Source organism: Protopterus annectens, chromosome 8.part1 (genome assembly GCF_019279795.1).
Source record: "Protopterus annectens isolate FY-2018-M chromosome 8.part1, PAN1.0, whole genome shotgun sequence".
In the NCBI taxonomy this organism is placed as follows: Eukaryota; Metazoa; Chordata; order Ceratodontiformes; family Protopteridae; genus Protopterus; species Protopterus annectens.
In genome coordinates this window covers 265,097,615-265,111,562 of record NC_056742.1, presented here as the reverse complement: position 1 = coordinate 265,111,562, position 13,948 = coordinate 265,097,615, and the positions used below count along the sequence as shown (strand labels likewise).

Genomic DNA, 13,948 nt, shown 5'->3' with positions numbered 1-13,948 from the left:
TTATAACAGAGATTTCCCCAAGCAGAAGTGATGGAAACTAAAAAGACAGTCTTCCAGTAAAAAATGTCAAGACATATGAGAATACTGGATTAGGGGGTGTTAAGTAATCTTTTCAGTACCAAATTTCAGGTCCCAAGGAGGAGGGATGGGCCTTCTGGGAGGCCTGTAGCAAAGGATTTATTTCAAGAAAAGCATAACAGATAAATAGAAGAGAGTGGTATTCACAAGAACGTACGACGATATGCCTAAGAAGTGGGTCTATAAGAGGCATAAACTAGCCTTCTGTCAAAGAGCTCTGACAAGTATCTAAGAAATAACAAATACGGAACTCCGTTCAAACAAACCGATAGTCTTTATTACAGTTTTAAATCCACCAGATTGATCGCTTTCATCTGCCCTAAGCAGATTTCATCAGAATAATTAGTATACAGTGCCTCACATTTTTATACCATTCTAAACTGCAGTAATTATTCAATAATTACCAAATTGAATCAATCATTCCATAAACATATTAAAAAAACCGCAAAAATAAATAACTGACTTGTCCAGACCAATTTTAACCCATTAGTGTGTTTCTGTTCTTAATCCTCTTTATAAAGTGCTACTGTGCATATAAATACTTAAAAAATATATATGTATATGTAATATTAATGCTCATTGCATATATGTTATATTTTATAATGTGCATATTATCAAATAATTAATATAATATATTTTATTTTAAATTATTCAAACCTTTGAATATATTTCTAGGTGTAATTTTGTTATCTGTGCTACAATGTGGGTTATTTTATTTCAAAAGATAAACATAAATGAACCAAACTGTTTATTAAATCTATAATAATAAATATAAATATAATAAATATTATTGTTGTAAGGTATATTTCAAAGGGCTGAAGGTAATAAATAGACATGTTAATGAATATAAGTGGAAGACAATGTGGAAATATAAAAATATATAAATATATAAAAATATATGTTATATATATGAACAAATGGAAATATAAAAAGCATGTAATAAAAGCTAAATTAATAAACTATAATAAATACGAGACCTATGTTACTAGTATGAGGTGAGGAGTTGTCGTCATAAATTTCACAATCTAAAATATTGTTGTTATCAAAAAATATGTTATATATATAATTAAAACATTTAATAAATAATTATATCTAAAATTGTTTAAAAATATGTATATATATATATAATATATAATAATACATAGTTCTAATAAAAATCATGTATTGTATAAATATAAACATTGTATATTATGTTGAATATTAACAAAATCAAACTGAGGCAGCTTTATCAATGAAATTGTTGGGAATAGACCATTACTGACCTATAAGACTGGCATGAATTTTAAAAGGTTATTTGAGAGAGACAGAAATATGTTTGACAAAAAAGTAAAGAAAGGAGCAACTAAGTGTGGGAGTTGTCGACAATGTAAATATATCAATCAGGCTGAGAACATAATACTCAAGAATGCTCTTAATAGTAAGGTATCTTTTTGTAAGGGCAATTGCCGTAGTAAGATGTTAGTTTATTTAGCCACCTGTACCAAATGCACCTCCTTCTATGTAGGCAAAACTGAGAGGGCACTGAAGGAGAGAATTTATGAACACACCAATGATATTAAGGTGAAAAAGGAGACCAGTGCCCTCTACAAACATTCAGTAAATTGTGTAGGTTTTACAGATTTTAAGTTTGCCATTTTAGAGTCAATGAAAATGGATACCAGGGGAGGTGATTACAAGAACAACCTACTATTGAGAGAGATTAAGTGGCAGTTGAGACTAAAATCAAATTATTTGCCGGGTCTCAACGAATATATTAATATTAAGGCGATACTTATTGATAAAGCTGCCATAGGTCTCGTATTTATTATAGTTTATTAATTTAGCTTTTATTACATGCTTTTTATATTTCCATTTGTTCATATATATAACATATATTTTTATATATTTATATATTTTTATATTTCCACATTGTCTTCCACTTATATTCATTAACATGTCTATTTATTACCTTCAGCCCTTTGAAATATACCTTACAACAATAATATTTATTATATTTATATTTATTATTATAGATTTAATAAACAGTTTGGTTCATTTATGTTTATCTTTTGAAATAAAATAACCCACATTGTAGCACAGATAACAAAATTACACCTAGAAATATATTCAAAGGTTTGAATAATTTAAAATAAAATATATTATATTAATTATTTGATAATATGCACATTATAAAATATAACATATATGCAATGAGCATTAATATTACATATACATATATATTTTTTAAGTATTTATATGCACAGTAGCACTTTATAAAGAGGATTAAGAACAGAAACACACTAATGGGTTAAAATTGGTCTGGACAAGTCAGTTATTTATTTTTGCGGTTTTTTTAATATGTTTATGGAATGATTGATTCAATTTGGTAATTATTGAATAATTACTGCAGTTTAGAATGGTATAAAAATGTGAGGCACTGTATACTAATTATTCTGATGAAATCTGCTTAGGGCAGATGAAAGCGCTCAATCTGGTGGATTTAAAACTGTAATAAAGACTATCGGTTTGTTTGAACGGAGTTCCGTATTTGTTATTGGTTGCAGTTTGGTTCATTTTACATAAGTATCTAAGAAAGCAGAGGTGGCTGATATTTTCAGTTGCTTTCACAATGACCAAACAACAGATTCTGTTCTACTTAGCCAGAAAAGATTTGTTGGTGTTTGGTTTTGTAGCCTCTTGCAGAATATGTACATCTTCAGGGGGAGGACTAATCCCTGACAGTAACTAGGCTAAAATCATTTATATGGCCATTCTAAAGTTTTTTGAGTTTGGGATGAACTTATACAGAAAAGACTAGGGGCCCTTCTAACTGAGGTGGTGGTGCTGCGGTAGCATTGTCGCCTCACAGTAAGACGTTGTTCTGTTCGTTTCGCAGCTAGAGTGTCTTCTGTGTGGAGACATGGGTGAATGGGAGTACCTTCGTTGAAGGTTGTGTGTCAGGGCCGGCAACTCGGCACGTAAAAATCTACTGCCAATCATTAGCGGACTGGAGTTCCGCTGTGGCGACCCCTAACTGGGAAAAGCCGAAAGACACAACAACTAGGGGCCCTTCTGTGCTCATTTGGATTAGATGAAGGAACCATGGCTACTCTGGCATGAGTGGTGCTATTAAGATGAGCTTTTCTTTTCCCCTTCTTGCTTGTGAAAACAAATCTGGAAAGAAATGGATGGCAGAGAAAAACTAAAGAAGACCTAGATTGCAGGGGATAGGAACACATTAATTTATTTAGCATTTGCTAACTGGGTTGGTGTACTTCTTCAAAAGTCCTATTCAGGCATGGCCTGATGATTACAGAAATACATTACAATGACAGTACACTTATAAAACACAGAAAGCAAACAGATCAACACAACCGATAGCATCAGCAATTCTGGAACAGTTACCGGAGATACGGAATGTTGTTATAATCTTGGATTTTTTTTTCATTTACTACATTATGAACAGCATGTACAATGCTGACAGTTGAGTTAGGGTTACATATATCAAACTGATATATATATAGATTTACATATGTACAACTCAGTGTGTATTGCATAAACTATCATATTTAGAAAGATTTCAAACATTTATATGACATGGATGGAGAAATAAATACCAGGCTCCCCTGCCTGAGTGCCCATAGTGCACCTTCCCTATATGAGGACTGTGTGAGAGGCAAACAAGTTTATCCTTGGAGTTCCCCATTTTTGCACTACAATCTGAAAGACTTTCCTGTATGTCTGCTACCTGTGCAGACTGCTGAAAGATCTGCTCAGGTGGGTTTTCAGAGTAATCTGATTAGTGAGTATTTAGATGACTTGAAGAGCACGCCTCATTTTCAAGCCATGTCCCATGTTATTATGTTTAACCTGCAAAGCGAGTAAGCATGGGTTCCTCCTCCTTGCTGATAAACCACATTATCATAGTACCATTTTTCAACTTTTTTTTAAGGGTTTCTGCAAGAAGCACCGATTTGAAAATCTGTATTGCATTTATTTAAAAAATTATATCTTGCACATTTATCTATTCAGACTTGAGTTTGCTGAACCACTTCTCTTGCAATTTAGGCTCCTTACCCCCTCCCCCTATTGTCATCAAGGGCATAATGGGAGGCATTTGTATTTCTGGCCTCAGCGAGTTCCAGAAACATAAAGGGAAAGGGGAGGACTTCATGATGCCTAACAAAGGAAAAGAGACACTGTAGGTGGTTGCATTTAGGGGGGACTCTGTCTCCCACAGGTATACACGACAATTTTTGTACAGAGATTAGGGACACTGGACAAAAAGCAAAAGCACAAGAACCATAGTAACAAAAAAAAGTGCCTAAATTGGGGTGCCTACTGCTCCCTCAAATGGCATGGAGTAGTGTAGCTAGGGTGGGGCAAAGGGAGCAGCCACACCAGGTGCGAGGTGTCAGGGCATGGTCAACAGTATAACATTCACTTTCTGAATGTCAGTACGGCATTTGTAGTCGTCTGAAGCACTTCAGCACTCTGTGTGGTACGTGCAGTACTGGCATTAGAAACAAATATGTGCGCTAATGAGCTGTAGTAAGTGGGACACTGTAGTTTAAAGAAAGACACTTTTTTGTACCCAGGTATAACAGGACATTTTCTTTCATCCTCTGGTACAAGAGGTGCTTTTGTTAGTGAACTGCCCAATATCTCGCTCCATCTTTGAAGGAACCACAGACTTTTACAAGCAAGCAAAGACAAGATGATGTGAAGACGGTGCAGGCTGTTACCCCTTTTACAGCTGAGCAGTCATGCTTGTGTCCTCCGTGTGAAGAAGCAATCAGCTCTACTTTGGTGGTGTATGAGTAGTCCACAAGTCTGGTCAGAAGGACAGGTATCTGCCTTTGGCTAATTCTCTTGAAAAATAACTTGTACTGCAGCACTGATCCTTGTAATGGATGATGAACATACTAACTTATTCTGCTATCAGTTAATATATTTTTTCCATTAAGATGTGGTGCAACTAACCAAACAAAAAAAAGCATCTGTTTCATCGCATCACATATCAGATTTCTGCCAAGTTAACTTGATGATGCAGTCTACTGAATAAGCATTTTATAAATACGGTGATGTCTCACAGGGGAAAGTATCTGCCTAGTCTAAGAAAGCCAGCACAAAATTGATAATGATATAAAAAATAGCAAAGAAAACTTGTGAAGTGTGGAATACATGCCCAGGCAAGCATACATGATGGGAGTGATAACACTGTTCTTAATGGATGAAAAATGTATTTTCATTACACTGCTGTTTTAAAAAGGCATATTTCTCATTTAAAACTATGAAAACTACACCACACAGTGTCATAAAATTTGCTGTCTTTCTCACATCAGCAGTTCTAGTACAGCTAAGAGCTCTGTCACAACAAAACCTTCTGTTTTTTTATTAATTGCTCTAGAAGATATTTTCACATTGCTGTTCCATGCATATTTATTGTATTGAGATGTACAGAATTTTAATACTAGACATTGCTTCTGGATTAAAGTTGCAAACTTAAGTACTTGCAGAAATTAATGAAAAAATATAGATCAGTTTTATACCTACTATAACCTGGTATAGAAAATAGTTTGCCTTTAAAAGTGACTACAGTTTCTAAAATTCTCACGGCACTCAAAACAGTTTCAACATTAGTTAGATAATGAATTGCTGATTGCTTATCACGGTTTTATTAAGCAGGTCGCCTGCAAACAGCACAATAGGAAGTGAGCTCCTCATTCAAAGGTTCAGAAAGGGATAAGTTGGAGCTTACCCGAAAAGCTTGGAGGTGTGAAGTTCAACATCCCATCTGTGCCTTTTGTGGAGTGGAGTACACATGCAGTACAGATCTGGAATCCAGGTTTAGTGAGTTCTACAGCCACAGACTTTAAAAGACAGATTGTTTCTTGGAAGGGCTTTATATCAGCTATTATGTTTGAACTAAAAGTAAAATCAACTTTTATTTGCAGTTCTTCCTATAGATTTACATACCAAACTTGTGCTTTTATTTACCTGGTGCCTCCAGTATTTCCTTGAACCTATTTTATGCATACAAGCAGCTATTACAGATTTGTCATATAACATTCCTCACAACAATTCTGCTGCCAAGTGCATAAACTGGGCCACTACTTCTCCTCTGAGAAATTAAAAAGAGATGCTTCAGCTGCTGTATTTGGTGTGTATGAGCTCTGCTTTTATTAGAATGCTTCCTTCTAACTCCAGTCATGGAACAATCACTAAATACCCCTGATGACCAGCCTAATCTAGTTCAATGGCATCAGAGGTTGGTCAACCTAACTAGCGTAATTGCCACTCTAGAAATGTGCTTTCCATTAAGAAACTGAGCAAAAAGGATAAATGGAATCCTATTTTGTGGCATTTGAGTGAAACATCATCCAAGAAAGGGGTCTATATTAGAACACTGAACATTTGAAATGTCGAGTGTTCTAATATCGACCCGTTTTCAGCGAACACTGAAAATATCGAAGTAACAGGAAACCAAATTATTTCCTAAGGAAAGAATTCGGTTGCCCATTTCTGTTGCTTCGGTATTTTCAGCGCTCTGGTGGAAAGTTACGGGTTGGATTCAGGTAAGTGTGCAATTGTGTGGACGTGTGGGTTAAGGCGGGTTAGGTGAGTTAGGGTTAGGGCGCGGGTCAGGTAAGTGTTCGATTGTGTGGACGTGCGGGTTAGGTGAGTTAGGGTTAGGGCACAGTTGAGGTGACTGTGCGATAGTGACAGACCTTAGGGTTAGGGTTTGGGTTAAGGTAAATGGATAGTTAGTGGTGTATGTATAGTTTAGTGTAGGGTTAGGTGTAAGAGTTTAGGTGCATGTGTGTGGATTGCTGTTTGTTTGATGTGCTTGTGTTGTGTGTATGTGTTTTGGAACAGCAAATTTTTTCCCTAGGAAAAAGTTCGCTGTTCCGAATTTTCGATGTTTTTTTTTTCGATTGCTAGGGATCGATATTAGAACATTCGACATTTTGAATGTTCGGTGTTCTAATATAGACCCCAAGAAAGTTGGAAGATTTCAGAATGGGTCAGAATCCTGTCATCTCAGTTGACAGGAGAGGCATTACATTCATACACGAACATGGGGGGACTTATTACACAGACTATGACAAACATAAAAAGGAACATTTGGCTAGGGTTGGGATTACCTCTGAAGTACAAGTCATAACATTTAATATCTTGACTTTTGATGCTACTAAACTGGTAAAATCTTAGATGCTTGGCTTTAAAATATTTTAAAGCCATGTTTAGAACCTGATAGCAACAGCAAAGTCAAAATGTCAGAAAATCTAACAGTACATAGATTTAAAAGTATATTGCCCATTAATATACAAAAATGAGTACTACAAAATGATCCTAAGAATGCTGACAAGCTAGTAACCTTTGTTAACCTTCTTCTTCTTCTTTCGGCTTTTCCCGGTTAGGGTTCGCCACAGTGGATCACCTGTTTGTTCATGATTGGCAGTGTAGTTTTACAGTGTCGAGTTGCCAGCTCGGCGCACAACCTTCCACAGAAGGCACACCAACACACGCACTCATGCCTAGGGCCAATTTAGAGTGTCCAATCCACCAACAGCATGTCTCGCCTATTGCTGGTAAATCAGGAAGGTGGTGATGAATTTATTGATGAATTTATTATTTATTGGAACAATTCTACCACATTTTTGAAGTTTACATTTCAGTTCAATAAACTGACAATTACCTTGAGACTACTATCAACAATACAACAGGCCTATTAGGAAAACTTGAAATCACCTACAACAAAATTGCCAGGTTTGCAACAAACCAAATCTATCTCTCTCATCACTGTCACTCCCCCCAGGCTCTAAATTGGTTAGAATTCCCACACCAACTTCTATCCACACAGCTGCGTGTTATTCACAACATCCTTAATAAGCCCTCCTCCTGCCCTAACATCTCCTGTCTCATCTCTCTCCATACACCGACTAGAAACTTCAGGAGTTCCAATCAACTACTTTTAAACATATACAAACCTAAACAATCCCTAAGTCAAAATCTATATAGTCACACCCCTGCCCTTAACTAGAACAAACTCCCCCAGCCATACGTACAATACCCTGCACACTGGAATTCAAAAAAGCACTCAAAGAATACTTCCAAAACTCCTGGACTTGCCATTATAAAAACCCTCCTTGAATATCACTCTTACATGTACAGTTAATACTAACCCTGATGACTCCTAACCCATCACTAGCACTCTTACCAATACTCCAAAGAGTTGCTTTTTCTTACCTCTACTTACACTTTTCTCTTGCTCTTCCTACTGCCACCTACTGCTCTCACAGACACTCCCTTAACTCCTCCCCTCTTAACCTCTTTTACCTCCACTCTCCTCCTGGGTTCCTCCTGTACTTACATAACAAAGTATCCTATTATAAAAATAAATACATAAAAATTTTCTACCCTCTGTATGCAATATATTTTGGAAAATGTAATGTAAACTGTATGTTGAAAATGTAACAAAAACTATGTCGGAAACTATATATTTGTATTCTTGTAAAATGTACTTTGTACTCATGTGGAGCTTTTTGAAGCTGCTGTGGTGCAGCAATAGCATTGTCGCCTCACAGCAAGAGTTTCTCTCGTTCGATTCTTGGCTGGAGCACCTTCTGTGTGGAGTGTGCATGTCCTCCCCATGGTCTAGTGGTGTTCAGTGGCATTCGAAAGACATGTGTGAATGGGCGTGCCTTCGTTGAAGGTTGGGCATCGGGCTGGCACCTCGGCACCATAAAAATCTACTGCCAATCATTAGTGGACCGGAGTTCCGCTATGGCGACCCCTAACCGGGAAAAGCCGAAAGAAAAACAACAACAACTCATGTGGAGCTTTTCTCCCCAGGCCTCCGCTGAAAAAGGGCTCTGGCTCAGTCGGACTTTCCCAGTCAACAAATGTCAAATAAATAAATAAAATCTGAAGGGATTGTTTGAAAAGGACCCTGGAAACTTTGATTTACCAGCTATAGGCAGGACATGGAAGTGCGGGCATTGTAAACAATGCCACATTCAAAAAATTGCACTTTACTATTATTGACAGAATTACTGTTAACACTAGAGGAGGTAGTTGGGAGACCAAGTTGGAATATAGAGTTATACTGGCAGTTAAAACCGAATGCCATGAACAGCGATTTTTTTCCTAGGGAAAAAAATCGCTGATTCAACAAAAAAAAAAAAACAAAATATACTTTAAACATTACATTAAGTGGGGGGATTTGCTGCTTTGATATTTTGCCATTTAAGGCTTTTCAGTTCGACCAAGACACATTCGAAAGAAGGCGTCTTCGGTCTTCTAATAGGGAACCATATATATCATACATACATACTTTTCAGCATGACATTTAAACATTTTATGTACATGTTTATGTATATTTAATATTTCAGTTATTATTCTCAGCTAGAGCATCTTCTGTGTGGAGACATGCATGAATGGGCGTGCCTTCATTGAAGGTTGTGCATCAGGGCCAGCAACTCGGCATGTAAAAATCTACTGCTAATCATTAGCAGACCGGAGTTCCACTGTGGTGACCCCTAACCGGGAAAAGCCAAAAGACACAACAACTTATTTTCACAAGCATAGTTAGGGTTTATTTTGTCCTGATTTGGGTCTGTTTAACTTTTGCACCATTTAATGATTTGTGGTGAGTTGTTTCATTTGATAAGTTGAGCAATTAACTAGTTAAATCATCTAACCAATAAAAGAGCTTAGTATGTCTGAAATAATTGTGTATGTTGTGGTTTTAGTTGTCTCTGTTCAGTTCTGATGAAGCTCCTGTAGGAGAAGGGATGAAAACGCTTAACAATATGTAACATTATGTAAAAGTACATTAAAGAGGATTATTTTAATTAAATTAATGACATCTTTTTTTGCATACAGAGGGGTTTACTTGGTTGCAATGTAAGCTGCCGTTTCTCTTGTTTTTTTCCTGGTTTAAGTTAACACCTTGATATACCCACTGAATATAAAAATGGGAGAGGGAAGAGTACAATGGTGACACTCGTATATAGATCCAGGACTAAAACCAGGAAAAGGATGTTGGCATAAATGGTATCAAAGTGGCTAGAACTTGGATGGGGCTAGTACAAATTATCTGGTTATTGGAAAACTGCTTCAATGATCCAGCTAAAGAGACCCAAAACTCAACAGATTTCAGTATAAGAACTGTAGGTGAACTGAAAGAAAATCTTAAAAGCAAAAATCAATATAAGACAAAAGTCTGCACAGAGACTTACAAGAATTGTTAGCACAGAACCAGAGATAAAAGAAGTTAGGTACTTAAGTGAAGACTCTTAGAGCAAAGAAATGGTAGTAAGGGATAAAAGTAAACTAGATAAAGAAATGCAACAGTCTGAACTCACTTATGTTACTGTAAGCAGAAAACTTAAAGGCAAACTGTAAGCAAAAGGTATCTGTATGTAAGGAAAGAAGAAAAAAACTGAAGACAAATTTTGTTCTGAAATACTTTTTACAGAAATAGGGCAAACAGAGAAAGGAAAGAAAATAAAGTGAGAAGGTAGTGTCCACTCACACTAATACAGAGAAACAGAACAATTTTAAAGGACAGAGATCACTCAAGAGACTTGTACATATAGTGGTACCCCTTGCAATGGAAGACAAAGAAGAAGCTGCAGTGCCAATGTTTCTGGGAGAGTAAACTTTTCCTTTCCCTATACTGACCACCACGATCTTCTTCTGGTTGCATCTAAGCACTGAGGCCCTTTCAAAACTTACAAAAACTGGCATTATTTCTGCAATGGCCATCTCAACATTCCCCGACATAAGCATGCAATCATTTGTGTACATTAACAGCCCTGACTGTACTCCTGCTCTCTCCAGTTGTACTAACTTCTTCATCACCTCTATCTACAGCTTTTTTATGACTTGCACGAGGAGTCCTGAGGAGAGAGGGTACCCTTGCTTGATCCCCAGCTCTACTTTTAGTGACTCAGAAATTCCTCCATTTACTATTACCTTTAACTCTGGCTCATTTTAAATTGCCTTTATCTATCCTATAATCTTTTCCCCATTTGCCGTTTTTCTAGTATCTCCCAGAGGAATTCCCACCTGACTATGTTAAAGGCCTTGTGCAGATCACAAAAAGACCATCCCTGCCTGTGCTTCACCCTTTTGCTCTTCTTTGTGCATAAACTCCACTTGGGCCTACAAATCCATTGCCTTTCTTCTTTCCCAAAGCCATTCTGCCTTTCCTGTATTATTTTTCAGTTGAATCTCACGCTGGCTGTTTTCTAGAACTTTTACCATTGCTTTGATATCTGTGTTTAGTAAGGAGATTGGTCTGTAATCTTCTATTCCCATCATGTTAGCTCCTTCTTTTGGGATCATTACTACCATGGATGTTTTCATTGTGTCTGTTACTTCCCTAGTTTTATTTACCCTTTTATATTCATCCTTCATAAATCTCCATACTGCTTGTGCTTGGAGAACTCTACTAGGTGTACATCTGGGTCCCATAGCTTTCTTTTTGCATTGCCTTTTTGAGCTACTCTGTCATGATTTTTAAATTTATTTTCTTCTTCTGTAGTCCTCCTTCCTAGTACGTCTGTCCTCTGCTACCTCCCAATGGACTTGCTTTTCCTTCTCCTTTTCCCAGTATATTCGTTGGTTCTATTCCCTAAAGGCTTCCCTAACTCTGCTACCCTCCTCTGTATTCTCTCCCTCTCCTCCTAGAATGCTTGGTGTTTCATTCTTTGCAATACTTCTTCTCTAGTTACTACTTTTCCTTCTAGTTTAGGTTTTATTACTGCTTCCTCTGTCCTCATTCTTTTTCTGAGTATACTGTTTTTCTGTTTTCCTTTTAGTTTAGGTTTCTACTGCTTCCTCTGTCCTCATTCTTTCTCTGAGTATACTGTTTTTCTGTTTTCCTTTTAGTTTAGGTTTCTACTGCTTCCTCTGTCCTCATTCTTTCTCTGAGTATACTGTTTTTCTGTTTTCCTTCTAGTTTAGGTTTTTTTACTGCTTCCTCTGTCCTCATTCTTTCTCTGAGTATACTGTTTTTCTGTTTTCCTTCTAGTTTAGGTTTTTTTACTACTTCCTCTGTCCTCATTCTTTCTCTGAGTATACTGTTTTTCTGTTTTCCTTTTAGTTTAGGTTTTTACTACTTCCTCTGTCCTCATTCTTTCTCTGAGTATACTGTTTTTCTGTTTTCCTTTTAGTTTAGGTTTTTACTGCTTCCTCTGTCCTCATTCTTTCTCTGAGTATACTGTTTTTCTGTTTTCCTTCTAGTTTAGGTTTTTTTACTGCTTCCTCTGTCCTCATTCTTTCTCTGAGTATACTGTTTTTCTGTTTTCGTTTTAGTTTAGGTTTTTACTGCTTCCTCTGTCCTCATTCTTTCTCTGAGTATACTGTTTTTCTGTTTTCCTTCTAGTTTAGGTTTTTTTACTGCTTCCTCTGTCCTCATTCTTTCTCTGAGTATACTGTTTTTCTGTTTTCCTTCTAGTTTAGGTTTTTTTACTGCTTCCTCTGTCCTCATTCTTTCTCTGAGTATACTGTTTTTCTGTTTTCCTTTTAGTTTAGGTTTTTACTGCTTCCTCTGTCCTCATTCTTTCTCTGAGTATACTGTTTTTCTGTTTTCCTTCTAGTTTAGGTTTTTTTACTGCTTCCTCTGTCCTCATTCTTTCTCTGAGTATACTGTTTTTCTGTTTTCCTTCTAGTTTAGGTTTTTTTACTGCTTCCTCTGTCCTCATTCTTTCTCTGAGTATACTGTTTTTCTGTTTTCCTTCTAGTTTAGGTTTTTTTACTGCTTCCTCTGTCCTCATTCTTTCTCTGAGTATACTGTTTTTCTGTTTTCCTTCTAGTTTAGGTTTTTTTACTGCTTCCTCTGTCCTCATTCTTTCTCTGAGTATACTGTTTTTCTGTAATTCCCTTTATATCCTACTTTGCTCTTTCCTCCTATTGTGCCTCCTTTTCCACCCATCCTCTCTAATGATTTTAGCCTAACTGCTCCTTTGAATCCATTCCACCAGTGTTTCCGCAATTCTTCTTGTTTATCGTGTTATCCTTCATTGTCTCCTTTATCACTTTTTGTAAGTGTTGCTTCCTTTCACAATCTCTTTACTTGTAGCATGCCCATCACCGCTCCATCCCAACTTTTTCCTTCTCTGTCCTTATTATCTTTGCTATCACTGCAGGTGCAGATATGTATCCCTGCAGTATTTCTATCTCCTCCATCCTTTCCAGAATTTCCTCGTCTCTAGTATCCTGCCCAGTCTACTGGCTTGAATCAACTAGCTTCTGTTAAATGTTGACTCTCTTTTCAGGGTGTCTTTCCCCTCCCTATATCCTTTCATTCTCCCTTTTTTTGATATTCATTTTTAAGTATGCTTTCATCTTTGTGCTGTTCTTTGTTTTGCCAAATAGCCTGCTGTTATCGGGCTCTAGTGTGACACTGAACTCCCTTCTGATAAGTTCCCCTCCATATTTTTTCAACTGATTACATTTTTCAAAGAAACATCTGTAAAAGTCCTCCATATCCTTACTTGGGGCAAACAGGTTCCATGTCATCCATCTCTGTCCACTTATTCTTCTTTGCCAAGTGATCCACCTCCCTTCTTCACTTTCCTGTACCCTTTCAGTCACTAAACGTAATCCATTTCTGAAAAGGGTAGCCACTCTCTTCTTGCACGCCCCCCCCCCTCCAATATCTTGCCTGCTTTGCCCTTGGGGTACTGTGGGCTCATGGGCTTCCCTCCCGCTTTACCTTTAGTTAGGTCTCAGGGAAAGGTACCACATCCCTTTGCATCCTACTCATTCTGCTCTGCTTCTTCCTATTGACCTGCTTTAACCTTTTAACCTATGCCAGCTGTTGTTGTTCTCCTACATCCTGACTTTTTTATTATTTTTCTTTTTCCTCCTGGGA

At 37.0% G+C, this 13,948-nt stretch overlaps 1 protein-coding gene across 2 annotated transcripts in view; it reads right to left on the bottom strand.

Annotated features, from left to right (window-relative positions):
- Nucleotides 1-13,948, bottom strand: part of SPIRE2 (spire type actin nucleation factor 2) — a 1,014,080-nt gene that overhangs the window by 639,015 nt on the left and 361,117 nt on the right. The gene's annotated exons all lie outside the window — the stretch shown is intronic.